Genomic DNA, 7036 nt, shown 5'->3' on the forward strand with positions numbered 1-7036 from the left:
GCGCTCGGGTGCTAGACTCCTACCGTAAATGTGCACAGTGGCCCAGAATTGGCGGTCTTCACCGCTCATGGGTCCTTGATACACAACATATTCTGGTGGCTCCTCTAACGCGTAGGCACGACGGGTGAGGTTTGCGAGGATGGTCACAAAACCTCCAAGGTTGGTTGCTGTGGTTTCGTTGTGCACTATAGGTCCAGGCATTGTGGCTCGGTTTGGGGTAGCGGCTGTGCGGTGCTGTGTTGGGACTAGCGTGCCCTTTTTATAGGAAAAAGGGGACGGAATCTTCCTTCGCACGCTTGTGAGAAAGGACTATTTAGGGGCCGGTCACTGGCGCATGAGTGACAGGTTAGGTTGATAGGTTGGGCACCGACTGCCAAAAGGTGTTGGGGTCACTGTGTGGCTATCTTGCACGAGAAGCTTGGCTGGGGTTTGGTTAAGGTCTGGTGGGTTGGTTTGCCTATGTTTATTGACCTGGCTAAGATAGGATTAGCCAATGGTCAGCCTGGCTCTGATACCAAGTCTGTCACGACCGGGTTTTCCGGGTAATAAATTTTCAGAAAAGACCGTCGTGCTCATCAGCCCCAGGATTACTGTTAGCTGATGAGGCTCCAACTTGATACAGAAATTCCAAGCAAAAATACAAAATATGTAGTACAAGACCATTCTGGCCTGTGAGTACAACAAATGGTTTCTAGTGGTTGATGGCGGAAGCGGGTTGTGAAACATCAGTGTCTATGGGACTCCATTTCCCACGGGAACAGCTGACCAGGTTAAATCCTATCTTCGCGAGGCTGCTATCTCCATTGAGTGGGTTCCGGGGCTGGCATCGCGTCGCTCATCTTCATGCAAGATAATCTGGCCAAGACAATAGCCAGGGACAAGCCAGTGAGTACTTTGAATGTACTTGCAAACATTATGAATACAGGTATAATATAACAATGGTGTGCTAAAAATATATTATGCCCATGACGTCAGTCACAAAAGATAAATGAAACTCTGATGCGTGCAAGCAAGTTATTTATAATAATGCAATAACATGGTAGTATAAAATTTTATGAAACAAATAACAAGCATTGCCACAGTCGGGCGTCTTAGCGACACCACATAGAGGGCTTTAAAAGAAGTGCCACAGTTGGGCGTCTAAGCGACCCACATAAAGGGCTTTAAAAGAAATGCCACAGTCGGGCGTCTAAGCGACACCGCATAAAGGGCTTTAAAAGAAATACCACAGTCGGGCGTCTAAGCGACACCACAGAAAGGGCTTTAAAAGAAATGCCACAGTCGGGCGTCTGAGCGACGCCACATAAAGGGCTTTAAAAGAAATGCCACAGTCGGGCGTCTGAGCGACCCACAGAAAGGGCTTTAAAAGAAATGCCACAGTCGGCGTCTAAGCGACACCACAGAAAGGGCTTTAAAAGAAATGCCACAGTCGGGCGTCTGAGCGACGCCACATAAAGGGCTTTAAAAGAAACAATCATAATGAATATCCCGGAGGTAGAACCATCCCAGAGATATTCGGTAATAACACTAATATCACGGGTTAGTCAACAATAATAATAATCATAGATATCACAAGTCACGAGTAGTAATTCCATTTTCTGGTTAACGGTTTCACCTCCGAAGACCGACACTAAGACCGACACCTGACCCATCCCAGACTGTAATCCTTAACCATGGACACGGCTATTCGAATAGGTTTATTCTCTGCAGAGGGTGTACTCTTTACCCACGAGTAACGGATTTCTCTAGTCCAGCAGGACTAATTCCGTCTACGGTCTTTTTGTTGAAAACACACCTAACTTGCACACACCAGCTTATCTCACACGTGTCTGGAATCACCCACGACACCTGTTAAGCAAACTCTAAGTGGGGAGGCTACAACCTCGCGTAGCATGGGATCAAATTTATATCGCGCGCTCTAAGGGGTGGCCTCCCCTCTCGGTCCCAACCGGAAACACCCATGCCCCCGGACCAGGTGGCCTGCCTACCAGCTACAACCGGTATCTTCCACCATGGCCTCTCTGTACGGTGTGTGCTGGAAAGAGGTTGACAACTTACTGAACCGTACTCTACTTGCTGTAGAGACGAGTGGTAGTACGAAACAAGTATGGGGGTTACTGGAACAAGACTCGATCTACGGTCGACTCAGGAGGTTCAAGTATTCCTGCATGATTAGCATGACGAATATATTTCATCCAACAGAGTCACCTCTCATATCACCTTACCATGCCATACCAGACATAACCGTCCCGACGGAGACCGGCGACAAACTCATGCCTACCCAAGGCAGAGGTTTCCCGGGTTCCTGCCGGTATGCATGCAAGGCATATGAGGGTGATTATCATCACAAGTGTGTCCATTTCCAACAGCATGGAAATCAACAACATGCACCCATGCATATGATCATATCACATGAAATAACAAGTCCTTCGAAATGCGGTGGTGTTATAAAGGTATCAACGATCACACCAAAAATATTATGCCGGGGTTCAGAATGCTTGCCTTCAATGTGTGGAAAGGCAGGGTGCACTCCAAAACTTTTGAAAGTTTCTTCTCTCTCCCAAAATCCTATTTAAGAATATATTTGAATTAACACACATTTCAAAAACAGAACCAAAAAGTTGTTTGAAAATTTTTCAAATAAATCTTAAAATAAACTAGAACAAATTTGAGGAAGGTAGGAAAAAGAATCATTTCATTTGGACTTATATTTAAAAAGTTATAGCCAGTCAAAGATTTGGTCAAATCTGTTATTTAAATTAAAACAGAAAATAAAACGATTCAGACGAGATTACGCTTTCGGTACAGAGGAGGCGTACTTGAGGCTTTACGCCTCCACTTAACCACGCGGACGGCGCGGGGTGTCACTGACAGTGGGCCTGCCTGGCCCACTGGTCAGGTTTGACCAGTCGCCGCGCGTCGTCTCCCTCCTTTGCCCGAGCGGAGCGGGGCTCCGGCGATCGTCGCCGGCGTTTGGCTGCTCCTCGCGGGCCCCCGAGGGTGGGGATGGATCCGTAAGGTTGGGGCGGTCCTCCCGGTAGTCGTTGGGTCGGCGGGGACGGGGTGAGCTGCCGGCGGCGAGCTCCGCGGCGGAAGAAGGCTTCGGTGGCGAAGTGACTTTGTGGCGGCGTTGGCGCCCGATCAAAATCCAGTAGGGGAAAAGGCTCACGGGAGGATGTGGAAGCTCTTGGTGGAGAGAACGGAGAGTGGGAGATACTGGAGGTGCCGGATTGGCCGGGGCGGTGGCGGCGGCAGGAGTTGCCGGAGATGAGGAAGGAGGCCTCCCCGGGTCGAATGCGAGCTAGGGGAGTGCCATAGGGGTGGTCTGAGGTTGCCTTCGTGCTCGGGGAAGCTCGGGGCTCCTTTTTATAGTGTGTCAAGGCGGTTCCGCGGCGGCCGTGGATAATCTCTCCGGTGAACCAACGTTCTGTAGCAGCAGGGCATCGTGGCGGTGACGAGCGCTAGCGGACATGGCTGCGGATGAGCACGCGCTGTTCCAGGGGCAGGTGGCGAGTCGGGGTGGCTTGGGCGGCGCTGCACGGCGCAGGGCTGTCGGGCGGCGGCGGCTAGTGCTTGGCCTGCCGGGCGCGGCGAGGGGCGGCTTGGCGCGTAGCTGAGAGAAGGGGAGGGCGTGGCGAGGTTCTGCAGAGCGGGCCAAAGCCGTGGGGGCCAGCGTGTCGGCTCGGCCGCGTGGCTGCAATTTGCGCGCTCTGGGCGCGCCCAGTGCACGCACAGAAAGTGTTTGATGAAATGCTATGGCATGTTAGGGGGCTCCAAACCACAAGAAAGTTAGCAGGGTGGGGTTATAGTTTAAGGCAAAACCATTGGACATGCTGGTCTGGCCAGGGGATTAAGTCCATAGTGCAAACAAGGACTCATGTCAAAACTGATCATGCCTGAAAGGTGTTTGACAAAATGCCAAGGGCACTTAGGCATTTCTTGGAGTGGCCAAAATCTCCAGATCAGTGTCTCTGTGGATGAAAGAGAGAGTGGTGAGGTTATTTGGCCAAAAGCAGAAACTTGTTAGTGTAACTTTAGCAGAATTTCAATTCTGGACAGGAAATATATGACATTATTTCATGAACCAAAAATGATCCAAAAGGTGCATGCTCCTGGACTTAAGGGTTTAACATGGGGGACTACAAGTAGGAGGAATAATCATGGATATAGGAGCAACTAAAATGGTGGTTGCTGTACAAATCCTCAAATTGGACCAGAATGGAAAAGAGGTTGATTCACTCAAAAATTTTAAAGAACGGCACTAGGTTTTTGCACAAAGTGGAATAATAGGCTCCTACTGACCTCCCTTAATTTTGGTAGAAGTTTTAAAGAAATATTTAAATAGGTTGCAGTGTAAAATGCACTCTGGACCAGAGAAGAAAAATTGAGTGTAGAGCTCAAAATATTTCATGAATGAAATATATTTTTGCATAAAAGTGATTTAAAAACATCACATGACATCTCCAAATTTTTGTGGAAATTTTAAGTGAATTTATCAAATGGTTGTAGTTCAAATATGGCCATTTAACCTTAAAAATCCATTTTTCAAGAAAACAATGATCAAGCAACTAAATTAGTTAATTAGTTATACTGGATAAGGAAAAGTTTTACTTGAGAGGTTAATAAAGTCCAATAACACATTTGAAAAGTTTTCTCTCTGGGAAAAGCTCATAATAACAGGGAAGGAAATGATCTAAAAAACAAAATGGAGCTCAAAAATTCAAAGTTTTAAATCCTGGCAAAATTTTATTCCCTTAAAACAAGGCCAAATTTTTGGGGTGTCACAAAATATTGGATGCCCTAACCTTGTATGCTGCCCTTTAAATTTTACTACCATATTAACCTGTGTTTATCTCATGGTATTAGTGATCTCATTTCTTTGTTGTTGTAGATTGGAAGGAGAAATTGATGATGCATGACTCAGATGTCGATTGCAAGATCCAGAATGGAATGGGGCTACTAGATGATAGTTTCATAATATATTTTCTATTGTCATTTGTAGGGTCAATGTTTCAAACATAAAGTTTTAGAATGGTTGTGATGTTGATTGTAAGGTCGGGAATCAGTCTACCACATATAGTTTCACATCTTGTAATCTTTGTATCACATTCTTTGTATACAACTGAGTCTATTTAATATATGTGTTCATATATGTGACATTTTTAGTTCTTATATCGTTTCTCCTATGCACTATCAGCATTGACCTAATAATTCCTATAGTGGTAAAAAAATACCATTAATTGTTCATGTAGCCTGGCAAGGTTGATATGCATTGAAATGATATGCTATGACCATTTGGAAATCCTTTTTGTGGGCAGCAGCCACCAACGCATATGAAGTGTTGTTAAGCTCTAACCATATACGTTGCTATCTTACAACGCTTATTTACGCCATTTACCAACACATGAATATACGTTGTTGTAGACCCTTGCAACACCACCTACGACAACACATACAAATCCGTTGGTGTAGGCATTAGCAACGTTTATATAAACATACGACAACACATCATTGCGTTGTTGTAGGGGGGTTCCTGTTGTAGTGGAGTTGGTTAAACGGAAAGAGGGTTTCGAGATGAAACTCTAGGCGCTTGAATCGCCTAATTCTGACTAACGAGCGAAAAGATACACAGAAAATAAGATAGGGTCAGAAATCGCGATCAGAGAAAATCGCGGAATAAATCCGATAAAAGAAAACTGACGAACAGACTAATGAACGAGCGTTCGTTAGCTGTATCTAACGAGCGAAGAACCATTCGTTAACACGAACGTTCGGACGAACGTCCGCTAATTAGAAGAACCGAGAAAAACCGGCGAATCCGAAAAAAACGGATCTAGGGTTTCAAAAAAAACCCGAATGGTTTTATAAAAAAACCGGCGGCGGAGTCCGGCGACTACCTCCGGCGAGAGGTCCGGCGAGGCGAGGTGCGGCGGCGGAGCTAGGCGGCGCGGCGGCGGGGCTTGGCGCGGGGCGGCGGTGGCTGTGGGGGTGGGGGCTCGGGCGGCGCGTATATAAAGGGGCGGGGCGGGGCGGGGCGGCTTGGAGGAGGGGCCAAGGCGGCGGCGGTGGAGTCCGGCTCGGACTCCTTGTCCGAGTCGGCGGTGGCGGCGCGCGCGGGGGGAAGAAGGCGGCGGCGGCGGCCTGGCTCAGCTGGGCCTTAGGCCCAGTCGGGCGCGGGAACTTTTTTTAAAAAAAATAATAATTTCGCCGACCGAAATAAAATCCTAAAAAAATAAATAAAAAAACTAAAAATGTCAAAATAAATTTTCACCGTCTAAATAAAATATTTAGAACGAGATGAACATTTTCTTGGCCCTAAAATGCAATTTTGAAAGCGTGAACTTTTTTTCTAATGCAAACAAAATTGCAATAAAATCCAAATGGAACAAATATTTGATTTTAATATTTTTCCTCCAATATTTCATTTATTTCGGAGAAGTCATCTTATCTCCTCTCTTGTATTTTAATATGAAATATTTTCGGAGAGAAAAATAATTAAAACCAAAATCCTCGTTTCAAAATTTGATAAAAGAATCAAATATGAAAACCGGGAAATCCCCAACTCTCTCCGAGGGTCCTTGAGTTGCTTAGGATTTCGAGGATTACGGAACGGAAAAGCAATAAAACATGATATGCAATGATGATCTAATGTATAACATTCCAAATTGAAAATTTGGGATGTTACAACTGAGTAGTCAAATAATTAAATAGCCATGGGAGGATTCCTTTTCATTCAAGATTTCAGATCCAATGATTTTATTCAAACAACATGTAAAATTGAAAATATGCTCCAAGCAAAACACATATCATGTGGCAAATAAAAATATAGCTCCGAGTAAGGCCTACCGATAGATTTGAAGACGAAAGAGGGGATGCCTTCCGGGGCATCACCAAGCTTAGGCGCTTGAGCCTTCCTTGAATATTACCTTTGGGTGCCTTGGGCATCCCCAAGCTTAGGGTGTTTCCACTCATTATTCTCCTCATATCGATATCTCATGCAAAGCTTGAAAACTTCAATCACACAAAACTTAACGGA

The sequence above is a fragment of the Triticum aestivum genome, chromosome 5A (assembly GCF_018294505.1).
Source record: "Triticum aestivum cultivar Chinese Spring chromosome 5A, IWGSC CS RefSeq v2.1, whole genome shotgun sequence".
NCBI classification, from domain to species: domain Eukaryota; kingdom Viridiplantae; phylum Streptophyta; class Magnoliopsida; order Poales; family Poaceae; genus Triticum; species Triticum aestivum.